This window comes from Pleurodeles waltl, chromosome 3_1 (assembly GCF_031143425.1).
Source record: "Pleurodeles waltl isolate 20211129_DDA chromosome 3_1, aPleWal1.hap1.20221129, whole genome shotgun sequence".
NCBI lineage: Eukaryota > Metazoa > Chordata > Amphibia > Caudata > Salamandridae > Pleurodeles > Pleurodeles waltl.
Genome location: NC_090440.1, coordinates 1458411740 through 1458425720, shown reverse-complemented (window position 1 = coordinate 1458425720; position 13981 = coordinate 1458411740). Strand labels below are relative to the sequence as shown.

General features: G+C 41.5%; 1 protein-coding gene across 4 annotated transcripts in view; it reads right to left on the bottom strand.

Moving 5' to 3' along the window:
* WASF2 (WASP family member 2) overlaps nucleotides 1–13981 on the bottom strand; it is a 373370-nt gene that overhangs the window by 202545 nt on the left and 156844 nt on the right. For all 4 annotated transcript variants that reach the window (XM_069225037.1, XM_069225038.1, XM_069225035.1 and 1 more), the window contains exon 3: nucleotides 1827–1878. The gene's annotated coding sequence lies outside the window, so the exon portion shown is untranslated. The remainder of the gene's footprint in view (nucleotides 1–1826; nucleotides 1879–13981) is intronic.

Sequence of the window (13981 nt, the reverse complement as noted above, 5' to 3'; positions counted from 1 at the left end):
AATACATTACATGCCATGCAATCCCACCACACACAATTCCACAGCTATTAATTCCAATCCAACACACAACTCCACTCCACACCACATACATCCCCTCAACTAAAGACATTGTCATTTACAAAGCTAATTGATCTAACTCTCACAAACGCAAGACCAATTGCATTGCAAATGCTTGTTAACAAAAGGTATGGTAGCTGGTTTAAAAAAAATTAAAACACACAGGCAACTTAGGCCTCATTCACCCGGCCAACATTGTCCTCTGTTTACATGCAGATGTCCTTTCTGGCGGGTTGAGGGGGTCAGATAAGAGGCCAAAAGGAATATTCAGAATCCTGATCACCCTGACCCCTGGGAGGCTAAGGGTAGAGGCCTAGGAGAAAGCAGAAAGGAGAGAAATCCATAGATAGCGTCAAAGATAGGGTCCAGAGAAGGAGGTTCTCTGTGGGGTATATTTTTTTGCTTACACTTGTACAGAGACAGCTGTCCCATTTCCTCGGAGAAATGCTCTCAAGAAGGTGTTGATAAATGCTGGCTCACTATTTTTTTTAAGTCAAAACTACAATTTTTGCAGCAGGTGAATGGGCACTGGAACAATGGATTGAGGGGCTACTGCACCCCAGTTATGGAAGTGCTACTACCACAGAGGTGGGATGAGAGAAACTTTCCTTGTTAGCATGGAACTCGGGTCACCCTTGATGTACATGAAGTAGAGCCCAAGCAATAGGGGGCGAGATTTAGATATTTTTCCTTTTTTTTTTTTTTTTTTTTACACAAAAAACGGCGGACAGTCTGCTTTGACCCTCGAGTCTAGTAGTGATGGTCCAGTGAAGTGGGCGGAGTAGTTGGTATCATTGGTGCTGCAGATGCATCATGGCCCAGAGACGAGAGGTTCTAACAGAACTCTTATCATGGCAGTTTTACTATCATTCCTTGCTGGAATTAGGGCTCAGTGCACCCTTACTGTACTAGTGTTGCTTTGGGCATCCGGCCAATGGACCAAGAGAAGGGGAAATTTAAGCAGAGAAGACATCTTAGCTTAGGCTTCAGAGAATTGGAAGAAAATAGGATGGGGGAAGAGCTTTAACAAGGAGAAGAGGAGACGTGCGCTTCGCAAAGCATTAGCTCTCATTAGTGAAGCGGCATTGATTCCCCAGGAATGTGAAGGACCCACTGCATCATGGTTATGACTGTTTACTTTACAATCCAGACAAGGGGCGAGCATTAGGGCTGAGGGCACCCTTGCTGCACGGAGGAGGGCAACACATGGGAGCTCATTTTTTCTGAAAGGGACAGAGTCTGTTTTAAGGTAGCAGTGATTGCCACGATTGTTGGGGAAGGGTGGAGGCAGAAAGGATAGCCTGCTACTCATGGCCACAGCTATCATTTGTGAAGAAGGTGCAGTTGCACTGGGGCCCAGGACTGTGAGGGACGCACAAGACCCCAATTAATAGTGTTTTTTTGTCTAATTCATTTTTGCATTTGCTGTTTCATAAGTCCCTCCCTCTAGTCTTTCGATAAAGATTTAGAGGGAAAAGGCTTAAATACATTTTGGGTAGGGGACCTCAGAGCTAAAACGTTTGAAGACCTCTGTTTAAGCATTTGGCCAAAACGTATGTGTTTTTTTTTAAAGACCTAAATTAAAAACAACAAAAATAAACAAATGTAAGCATTTGAATTAGAGTTTAATATTTTAGGCCTGCGCAGAGGATTTGGACGCTTGTGTAATCAATAATTAAAATAAATTACACTGCGAGAAATCCATTTTATTTCACCATAACTTGTGTACAATGTTGCAAACATCAAGCTGTCAAGTGTGTTGCACTTACCTCAATTGTGGGCTTCAACGTGCTACGAAACAGTTGAAACAAGCAGGAGTTTCTAAAAAATAAAAAAATAAAAAATAAAATAAAGGTATAAGAAACAATGTAAATAAAAATGAAGAGAGACAACCGACTGTACACACCACAAATGCATTTCGACAGCTGACCTGTTTAGACATGACGTCAAAGTGGGATTTATATATATATATATATATATATATATATATATATATATATATATATATATATATTTATCTTCCGAAGTCTTGGATATGTTTATGCTTCCCAGATCTTCAAGATATACACTTAACACAAATGCACATGCAATGAATCTTAATGGAAATCATTTACTTAGTGGTTACCCTGAAACTCTGGCATGGAAAAAAAACAAATCTTAGGTTAGGAGTACCCATTATTTTTCGGTTTAGTAGCTACCTATGCTTACAGTACACAATATGAAGGATTTTGAAATATCTTCCATGGGTGCTTTAATCTTCTAGTAGAGCCCTGCAACAAAGTCAGAACCATCTTGTAGGAGACCTGCCTGAACCGAGCAAGCAACACACAGTCACCAGTGATCTAAATAAGATTTTGAGGCAACGGTAATGTACTCCATATTTTGTTTATAAAGTGGAGAGTAAACGCAATCCTAAGACAGTAACAAATTAGTCTTCTCCTTCGCAAGAGTGATAATTGGGTGAAAAGCGCCTGACACGAGTAATGTTAAACACTGAATATAAAACAAGAACACAAAACATAGCTGTACATCAATTGTCAGTCTACATTGATAATTTACAGTATAATCACACTTTCCATAGTTTACCACTGCCACACTGAATTAATTCATTACGACAAATTGGAGCTGAATACCTTTTTTTTTTATTTAAAAAATCACAATAGTTTGGTTGAATTGTAGTATTTTAGCAACAAATGTGAACAAAATGTAGTTCTACAAGACTAAACAAAACTATAAGCCCTGCCCATGGAAAAACGATTGGTTTAGTAATCTATTTGAAGTCATGAGCTAAGTTCAGAAACACTTCAGAATTCTTATGAAAGTTAATATTGATTAAAACATTTGCCATAATTTTTCCCTAAAAGCAGAGTCAGTTAAAAAAACATTAGTCCAACTGGGATCTAAATTGTATATCAAATGTAATGGATTACAATACTTTGCCTCAAAAAATGCCCCATTCATTACAATATGAGGTAGCCCCCACCTTTGTGTCGAACCTGTATAAGTAATAATTTTAGCCCTGCAGTACTGTCTGTATTAACATTTATGTAGTACTTACTTAAACTTTCCAAATCTCAAAGCACCAGTAGCGGTAGGGAAACCTGACATTCACTGCAAATCATCATTATAACTGTCCCCAACATATGTGTGCATCAAAGACATGCTGTTGAAAGGTACTAACTCGTGCTAGGACTGGATTTCAGCGTTTGTGACATTGTTGGTCTGTCACATTGCTTCTGGTACCATTCTTACCACCACTTGAGTCCTGTCTAAGCAATCACAGCCGTCATATGCAGAAACCTGACCAGGAGCAGAAGTGTGTTTGTTACAACCAAATGGATCTGGAGGTAAATACATGACAATGGCAATCTCAACTAGAAATGTGCCACGGTTTCTTTAAAAGCCTCGATATTTCAAAAGTTGAAAAAAGCATTGGCACAGCCAATAGGTCTTGCCTTTTGGCCCTTTTAAGTATTTAGAAATAAGACATACAGGATATTATCCAGAACATATCAGCTATTTTGTTTAAAGGTGTGTTGGTGTTGTCTCTTGCTTTAGGCAGCAAATGGCCAACTTTTAACTTACATTGCCAGTGAAAGCATAATAAATGTTGTTCCCACCCAGTCAAAGGCTATGGAAAAAAATCTATGAATGCTACATAGACTGGTTGCCCATGTCTGAAAATTAAGTACTATATATTGAAAACACACACACACAGACTCAAGAAAGGCTGCACAATACAGACTCCAACTCAATGAATAAAGTATTCACTTATCAATTTTGCATATCACATGGTGGTCGCCTGACTCCAGGTCATTACAGGAACTGTTTCCAATCCTGGACATTTGTGACAGCATGATGCATTTTGGGTGGTGGGGTCCTGTTTTGCTCCGATTTAGCCAAATAGCCTATCAAACCTAAAAGCAATGATTTGTATATAAATGTTCAGGACTGGAGATGGTCTCTGAAATGGCCCAGAGTAAAGTGGTCACCTTAGTGTAACACTAACCAATGATTGCCAACCATGCTGCCCACCATCCAACCAGGAACGCATGGCAAACATCCTAAAAGGGGAAATATTTAGGATAGGCAATAATGCTATTTTGTCACCATATCATCCTTAGAAGTTGAAGTGGATATACAAGCATCCTAATATACTATGGGTATGTGCAAAAATACATTGGATATTTGTATCTGTAAACTACACGTTGGTGTCCATCTACCTACTGCTTCAAGGCTGGGATTGTGAAGGCAAACACAAACTTACATTTTCAATATAACCCACACATCCACAAACATTCTATAATACCAGACATGAAATAAAACAAAAGCTGAGGAATGAAAATCTTGCTTCAAAATGTTACACACTCCTGTAATCTTTTATATTTATTACTGTAACCTAATCACAGTTGACCTTGAAAAGAAATACAATGTTAAATCAAATGGTAGGAAAGTTTACTTGGCACATTTAAAAGGCCAGTTTTTCAATAAGTAAAACAATTAGTAAAAAAAATAATTAAAAACAAACAAACAATAAGTAAAAAAAATTGTGTATAGTCGTATAATAATGCAGTACAGGCACTGAAAAGCTAGAAATGACTTGCTACTGCCGTCTTCTGTTTGCTATCACCGTCTCCAGCACCCCTTTAAAATGACAATCACTGTATTTCACACCTGGTCCTATGATCCCCTAGAGGTGAAGCCTGGAAAAAACAATGTGAAAGGTCCTGGCCTGACCCGATCCTTGAAATCATAAATTATTGCTGCGACCCAAGACACACGAACCCTAATAATTTGGCTCCTATGTGCCCCCAAGTTGAATCTATGTCACCATATAATTTGTTTCTGCAAGCTTCTACCATTACTGCCTGTGCCGTTGCTGCAGTTTGTGGGTTACAGTGTGAAGCTTGCCCTCCTGCAACTTCTCAGCATGTTTAAGGGAAGCTTGGCCTGCTGTTCCCACTGACATCATCGTTGTGTGTATCTGAGGAAAGCTTGCCCTGCTGCTTCTCATACTGCAACTGTGAACGTGCCGGCACATAAGGTAACCAGCCACTACAAAAAACGAACAATTGCTTTCAACAGACTTTTCTGCACTGTCACAAAACATCTACTGTTGGAGTCACGATCCCAGAGCATTAACCACACTTCCCCCGCATTTGTGTTTGTATTTTCTTGGGCACTGCTCTGTTCCTCAGCTTGAGCACTGAAGTAACAGCATAAAATACAAGAACGACGCTATAAAACTAGGAAATAAACAAAGCACGCTTTGTTGAAGAGAAATGTGATCACGTCGTGACTGAGCTAAAAGAGGCCACAAAATGAAACATATATGCAAACGTACCTACCATACATGCAGCACTTTATTTCTAATTGTAACTGCAGTTTTATAGCGCTCACTAGCCCTGACGAGGCGCTGAATCGCTTTTCGGCGACTGGCACCCTTTATATATAGTTTTAACCAAAGTGCAGATAAAGTTAACACAGTGCCTGTAAATTAGGTCAACTCCCACGCATTCCTAACTATATATTTGAGAAGGAAGGGCTCTCCACAAGGAGAGCATTGCCTTCTCAGAGCTTTGAACGAGCCACAGGGGGACGCTGACTCCATGGCCTGCCCAGGCACCTCCGGTGACGTCCTTGCAGCACCCCCCACCCCCGCCCACCTTGACGCCCGACGGAAGCTGCGGTGGGGAAGACGGCAAGGGAGAAAGGACCACAGTGCTGAAGATTACAAGAGGGGCTGCCGGCGTTTGATGCTTGATTTTAAAACAAGCAAATCGTCGTCCCTATGGTGGCTCGATTGGTGTGGCTTGGAGCAGAAGCTGCTGACCTCTCACTGATTCTAAAGTTCAAAGCCACTAGAGTTCACAAGTGAATACCAGATGTCTGCGGGCTGAGCAGAAAACGTTAAGGGTCCAGTTGTGCATGACCCGACAAAAATAAAAAGTTGTGCCATATCAGAGAGGCCCCTCTTAGAACTCTAGATCAGGCATTGACTTTTCCAAGGAAAGGGGAGGGGCAGGAAGCTGTAATATCTCCAGGTCACTGGAGACCAAACATTCCATTGCAGGGCCAGTGGACCGCAGCATAGCTCGGTGTCACTGGGGACGAGATATTCCACTGCTGGGCATTCGTTCAACTACCCCAAGCACTCGGGGACTGTAACGTGTGACCCGAGTGGCTCGGTCAACTGGTAGCCAGGCCCCTCGGGGATTAGCCATACCTTGTTACGACACAGACGTCTACATACAAGGAGATGATAACATGAGCATTTCGCATGATTAGTTGCATTGTCATTTCAGAGTAAAAGTCAAGCAGATTGTTGTGCGCGCGCACACACACGAACTCCCCCCCCCACCCTCCCCTTCCAATTCCAATGACAGGCCGCGTCGTTCCTGGAAGGTTTAAAGTCGTGACTACGCGAGAATCCTTCAACCAAGTCTGCTTCCCTAACACCATTGCATTCTGGGAACTGAAGTTTTCCTTTGAAGATTATAAGTATGCCTCGTTTCTTTTCAACCTCATTGGTGCACTCAGGGTAGCACTTGCCCACGGGCTATAACATTGGGGTGAATAAAATTCGCCTCTTAGCACTTTACAATGTGTCATTTGTAGGTTTTTTTCCGTTAAAGTATGAATCTTCGAATATCAGCATAAAAAGTGAATTTGTTCTATAAACACATGAACGTGATGATGGCTGCAACGGTATGACAGGGGGTCCCCTTGGTATTATGCGTTCCGTGCAACAGGTAGGCCTTGCAAAGTGAGCTTACAAAATGCCGGATATCTTCCAACAACTGACAATTTAGTCAATACCTTGTTGAATTCTGGTACGTGTAGTTTCTCTTTTATCACTTGTAGAGATGGAAATCAAAATTTCCCGAATACAAAGTGCTCTTAACTAAGAAGCCAGGACCGCCTGAAAGAGTAACGCATGGTATACGTGCATGGAATTCGGCATGGGTTTTTTTGCGGTATGCAATGTATTTGTGCATTTAAAGTAAAAAAAAAAATGAAAAATTACTCCGAAACAGCTAGCTCGCTGTAAAACTTCTGAATTGTTCATGCAGGTCTCACTCTGAAAATACCTAAACGTTTCTAAACACAGTTGGCAGTTACTACCTCTCTCTACTTTTAAGTATGTGAAGCTACTCCAACCTTGCCATCGGTGCGGTTACACATGGGAACCCTTTTCCACTCAGCAATTATTGTGCATCACACACTCAGCTCCCTATGACGTTACTGATGTGCGCCCCAGGCCCAGCTGTCAGCAGGTACAGATGTGCCCAGGCCCAGCTCTCTAAGGTAAAGCTGTGTACCTCAGACCTAGCTCACCAACTGTGCACCCCAAGCCAATCCCTCTGTAGATACAAAGATACTGCACATGCACTGCTTCAAAGGAGTCTAAAGAAACAAGCATTTGTAATGCAATGGGTCTTGTGTTTGCTCGAGTTAGAGCTATAAGCGTTATAAATTCCTAACTGGACTTTTCTTACCACATAAATTGAAAATGAAAAGTAAAACAGTTGACATAAGCAAGCCGATTCAAAGCGCCATGGCGGCCATGAGCATGAGCGCAAAGGAGACACACAAAATGAAAAAGAAGTTCGTTCGCACTCAAACGTATCGGCAGACGTGCAACTATCCATGTAACAAGGTCAATGGCGAAAAAGGTGACAAAACTGTCCCAAAAAGGTTCAAACAAAGCATTTACCAAGGATAACAAAGGATTTTTGAAAGACAAGCCCATGAAAGAGTAATAGTGATGGGCATGGTTAAAAGCCAACAGCCCAAAGCGCTTGCGCGCTCAACCTAAAAAAGTAGTGCGCCGAAACAAAGTAAATGGCCAGAAGTGAACTGATACCTGTAACAGAGTCAGTCTCCAGGGCGGGACAAATGTAAAACATTTACCAAAGAAGGTAAAGGAATTTTAAAAGGCAAACCAAACAACGAATGAAAGTGATGGCCGTGGGTGAAAGTCCACAGATGTAGAAACAGCATGTCCAGCTGACAGCGCATGCGCACTGCCTAGACTCGACCTACAAAGGAAAGAAAATCCTGAATCGTTGCGTTTGTGCCCAGCAACTGAGAACAGCTGGATAACAAGAAGGAATTTTATGCAAGACTGTTCCAAAAGACCACGTCCTCAATTTTTGAGGAGATCTCCAATACTTTGTGCCAGAACCACCCCAAACTAGGTGCCAATCTTTTGAAAGCTAGAAAACTCAGTAGTTGGAAGGCAAGAAACAATCCACGTCCCTGCCATGTTTTACAGGGAGGCCCCTCTCAGGCAATTAACTGCACTGAGGGTAAAGGGGAAAACGGAGAGCTTGGTTCTCCTGTTGGTGATAGATTTTGTCAGTACAAATTATCAATAGTAGAGAATGAATAAATCAACAAATAAACGGGCGAAAACTGAAATTTACAATGACCTCTACTTACACAGCACTTCTGAAACAACGCTTTGATACCAGGAAACACTACTACCACTTTCCCAGAGGAGCGGCAGGCATAAACAGTGTCACCGGGTAGCACCTCAAAGCTGTGACAGAGCGACTTTGATTCTACGTTATGACAGGTAGTTTGTAAGGATATCTTAGCATGTAACCAGATGATCTATTGGTTGGATCGGGGGAAATCCTTTTGGTAGTTTTTTTGACCCCTCTATAACTGAAGCAAATTCTGTCATCAACAACATAAGTGGCTACAAAATCAATTCCAAGTAATTCCACTTAATGAAAATGAACTCCAGATGAAATATGGCGATCTCAGCACAAATGCACATAATTGATTGTGGGCAAGTAACTCTGTAGACTGAGACCGTACCAAGGGTACACTTGTGCTCTAATTAACAAGTCAACACAACTGGGAATTGGAACGTCCGACACACTAACCAAGGGGTGTGATGGGTGGATAGAATCGAAACTTTGGCGAAATTTTGAAACGATCTAGAAAATGACAAAAATGCAGAAGTTTTCATTAGAAAGGTACAATTTACTCTCAGTTTAAGGTTTATGTGCCAACTGTTTCAGGGGATTTGCAAAGAGCTAACGATTATCTGGAACACCATTCAATAGCTTTGAAAAATATTTGTGTGTTCTCGTAGGTTTGTTGTAGTGTACTGCATTGTCTTTGAATTGCGTTTGGCCCCCCCGCCCCAATATGTGGCGCTAAATCGCTTACCCACGCCTAATCTGTGGAGTGTGTGGTTGGGCACTGTTTTTGCTTTGAGCCCATGTGATATATATTCTAATGTTGGGCGTAATCCGTGGTCGAAGTAGGAAGGATTTGAGGGGCACGACTTGCCCATACCTTTTTTAAGTGAAGAAAAACAGTTCCCCTACTTTTTGTGAAAATACAGCTGTCCCGGTAAGGTTAATTGAGAGACCTGAAAAGCTTCAGCTGAAATGTATGGCAGAAGTGTTGCGGCTGGTGAACTTTGAAAGTGGTGGGGCGCAAGACTAGATCCTAACTTTGCATGTGCAAGCACACCTGGATGTCCCAATGCGCAGGGGTATGCGTTTGGCTATGTATGTGTGTCGGTTCTTTGGGTCACTATCTTTTTGTGCCTGTGCAACTGCTTGTATGCTTTTCTGAATATGTGGGTGTATCAGTGTTTCCGCATGTTGGTGTGCTAGTGTCCTTGTATGTGTCTGGGCATATACTTCAGTGCAAAAATCAGTCTAGGCAAGCTTCTTTTTGGGCAAATTAGAGAAATTCTTATTTTCCGGTGAAGTTTTTTTATTTTTTTTAAATAAGAAAGACATTTTCATTTTTCGGGATATGTCCAGGGCAGATGTTGGTCTTAGGTGCACGCCGATCAGTCAGGATGACTATGTATGTATGTTTAGCCTCTTCCAAGTTGGAAGCAATTCACAGATTAAACATTAGCATTTTATATTTAGTAGATCTGCTGAGTTGATTTCTTTCACTTACTGGCTGTGTGTCTGAAAGACTTCTCACATACTCACAAGTGTCCCTTCAAGCAGCAACTTATGGCTGCACATGTGAGCATCCTCAAGAACTGGAACTGCAAGGGGATAATCTGCATACCGTAAACTTGTTCAATAGGTTGAGGATTTGCTGAAGAGATCAAAGGGGAGACTGCAGTAAGGTACACCTGACCTAATCGCTACATACATGCAACGCATACTAAAAGAAAATGTTGCAGGGTGTATCTTGTATTTTAAAATGTTAGCCAGACTTACTATCTCGGTGCAGCTTGCATAAAATCCTAACACAAATTACTTACCGAATCTGGTACTTGATGGGACATCGTATTCATGAGGTGTGCGTACATCAGTGGTCTCCAAACATTTTTATGCTGTACCCCCCAGTTGAAAAATAAAAATGAATGGGCCCCCCTCAGAATTTTTCACAAGTATTTTATAAAGATGGCAATGCTTAAATATGTCTACACATATTTAAACAATACAGTTAAGTACTGTTACCTTTTAAAAATGCAATAACATATTTCTGTTTAAAACAAAACACTTATCTGTGTAATGCTTCTTTTGGCCAGAGCCTGGTGCCCCCCCCTTCCCCGGGATCACTTGAATTCCCCCCCCCCCCAAAAGGGGATTCGCCCCCCAGTTTGAAGACCCCTGGCATACTAGAAGGAAGTACACAAAAAGTGCCAGGATAGACACTGTTACCAGTTTGTTTTATAATATTTACTACATTCAACAGTGATGGACCCAGCACAAAAGAAAAACACTGCTCTTTGAGGCATGACTAGTGTGACGCTGCTGGATGAGGTCAGTGATTCCACACCACACGTGGTGGGACAGGATAGGGTTTGACTTCCCGATTGACATGCAGCCTCGGAACTTCAGGGATTAAGCCTGAAACTTCCGGGATGACTTTAGGGGCGACCTCATGCTGCAGGGGCCCTTCACCACGGAAAATCAGGCCTTTGCTTGGCTGGTTACCTCACAGGCCCCAGGGCTGTGAGATCGTCAAGTTTGACTCAAGAGACTGGTGCAAGCGCATAAGCACATGGAATCTGTCTGCCTGACACTGGCCTGCATCTGCTGCCTGACCCAAATGTGCGATCAGTTAAACAGACACACAGCCATTGCATGCAGTCTATCGGTTTTGTAGGTACTACTATGGCAGAAAACACAGAGGAACAACCGCTTCTTGTGAAACCGGTAAAAGGACAGAGCTGAACAAGCCTTCTCGAGCTGGTAGCCTGCTTGCCAGAAAGAAACCTAACTGTGCACACCTAGCTAATCTGCAAATGTAAAGAATGCTTGGAAGCTTCCCGATGACATACATTTATTAATTTTGAGTTGTATTGCAATGGAATTACCAACTGAGCTGTAAAGTGTGTGCTTTTAAAGGACATTTATAACACAAAAATTGTACTATGTACAGTCTGGGTATTTCCAAAATCTATATTTTGGAAGCACTTTATCTTAAACCCTTCTGCGCATTTTGTAGCAACCTATTTATTCTTTGTGTAATGCAAGTTTAAAAGTATCACATATATTTGCAGTGCTTTCTGTAACAGATTGGGACGCTGTAGCACTAAACAAACACCAGTCGCTATTCACCACTGCACTAATCAGTATACAATTCTGTAGTCCTCTGGTTAAAGACACAGATCTCTGCAGTGCATTAAGTTTCATAATGTGTGATAGTGCATTTCCCACTAATTAACTTAACTTGAATTTAATTTTCATTTAAGCTGTGCCTTATTTTATATGTAGGTACCTGAAGGTCAAACACCAAAAAAAGTACAGAATATTTTGTTTTTTAGTCACGCCTCTGACCCCCCCCCCCCCTCACTCACCATACCCGCTTTTCGCACAGCATAACAGTTCCAATACTTTTTTTTTTTAATGCACTTCAACTGCTATGTAAATAATGATGTCCGAGGTGCAGTTATTATGGAATACAGAGCTTGGTGGTTTGAGATGGGTGAGAAGTGTGAGAGAGAGAAATGCATTTTACAGTTTGGCATATGACGGCAGGTATGATTAGCTCTGCATGACTCTCTGTTATGCACTTCTTTTTTCTTCTCAATCCAATTTCATATGCTGACTGTATCAAGAGGCTGTCCTCTCAGGTTATTGGGTTCCATGGAGGTAACAGATGAAGAGAATTGGTGAGTGGAATTCAAGATCTAACCCAGATAGACTGCATTACAGTTCTTCTTTATACTGTCATTATGAGACATCAAGCTATAAACAGATTTGCGGAGATGCACTGCCTTGTAGTCATCCTTTGTTAATCAATGATATTATAAGATGTCGGTACACAGAGTATGCAAATATTTGAGATCAGCATAGTGCAGCCGATCTCTCCGTTTTTCACAGGGTGAGCAATAAGATTTTGCAGACAAGCAAATGGGAGGGAAAGGGAGTATTCCTAACAGGCCTGTGGCTCTCAAACATCTAAAGGGCTAGGAAACTCCAGGTCAGATTTTGAATGGACACCCCACTCCATGTCAAATGAACACTATTTCCCCTCCTGGGCTTACCACTTACAAATCACTGCCAGAAGGTCTGTTGGTATTTGTGTGGCAAGCTTAATGATTTCTGGGTGTGTGAATTGAACTAAAGTGAGAAATGTTGTTTATTAGTTAATAAAAACCATAAACATATACCGTGCAATCAACCACCATTTCATGCCCACATAAAAGTAGAGACCAAAACAAACACAAACATAAAATCAAATTAGCCACGCCTGCATTTAGGCCTAGCTAAGATCAAGACATCTTATGATGGCAAATCTCTTATTGCCTACAAAGGTTTTGAAGCCTAAGCCCAAACCATGTTTACCATAAAGTGCATTGTGCAAAAACCCAAGGAGCACAATACATGCATGGACATGTAAAATCAATGTAGCCATAGTGACAGACAGAACAGGAGGTAGTATTTCTTACGCTCACCTCCTAGCAACCCATCAATAAGGGGCCTACTTTGCCTGGCTTTGCTGGCTGACTAAGGGCTTACGGAAACATGTAGAGATGCCCTGGTTGGTGTGAACCTGTGCCCCAATCTACCCCTCAATAATTTTTTGACTGGCGTTTTTCAACTTTTGTTGAAGATTTTTGAGTGTCTAAACTCTTGATGCGTCCAGATGAACGCTTCTAAGTAAACAGGTTAAACAGGAGCGGCGCTAGCACACATCCCTGTTTCAGACCTAAAGATGTACCAACTTCTCTGGACAGATGACTCCCATCTCAAACCTTAATCTTGACCCATGTCTTTGTGTAGAGTAAACTTATTGCCCTCAAAAGTTTTGTAGGATCCCCCAACATTGTAACTTTTTTTTATAGCTTACCATAAGGGACGCGGTCGAAGGCTGCCTTGAAATCTACAAAACACATCAGCGTGCAAGTATCAAGAATATCACTTGCCCTCTTCATGTTCAGACCCTTCGGCATTCAGGTTGAATAGCGTCTCTTGGTTCTTGGTGAACCCTGTCTGGTTCATGGGCAGCCTGCCAGCCTCTGATGCCCAATCCAATAGTTCTATTAACAGCAGGGTTGAGAAATATTTGAGGTTCACATCTAACGATAGTGCTTGGGGAAGAGGCCATCCTGACAGCTTTTTGGGATGATCCCTGTGGCCAATATTGTGTTAAACATCGGAAGTAGGGAATTCGCCAAAGTTTTTTTTCATTTTTTATAAATCATATACAAGCAGGTACAATATTTAAGTTTCAAAATTACAAATCATGATTACAAAATATGCATAAAGATCAATACAGTGCAGCACTTAGTGCTGAGTTTTGATGTGCTTCTTTTACATAGTAATAATAATCTGGTAATTCATAAAGACATACTAAATCATTATACATTAGATTGGATTTAGTTTTGGATCAAGCTGAGGATGAAGTCTTTTCCCAAACAGAATGATACTTCCGTGTGGCCCGATTCTTTGTGCATACAGAAATTCTTTAGCTTGGA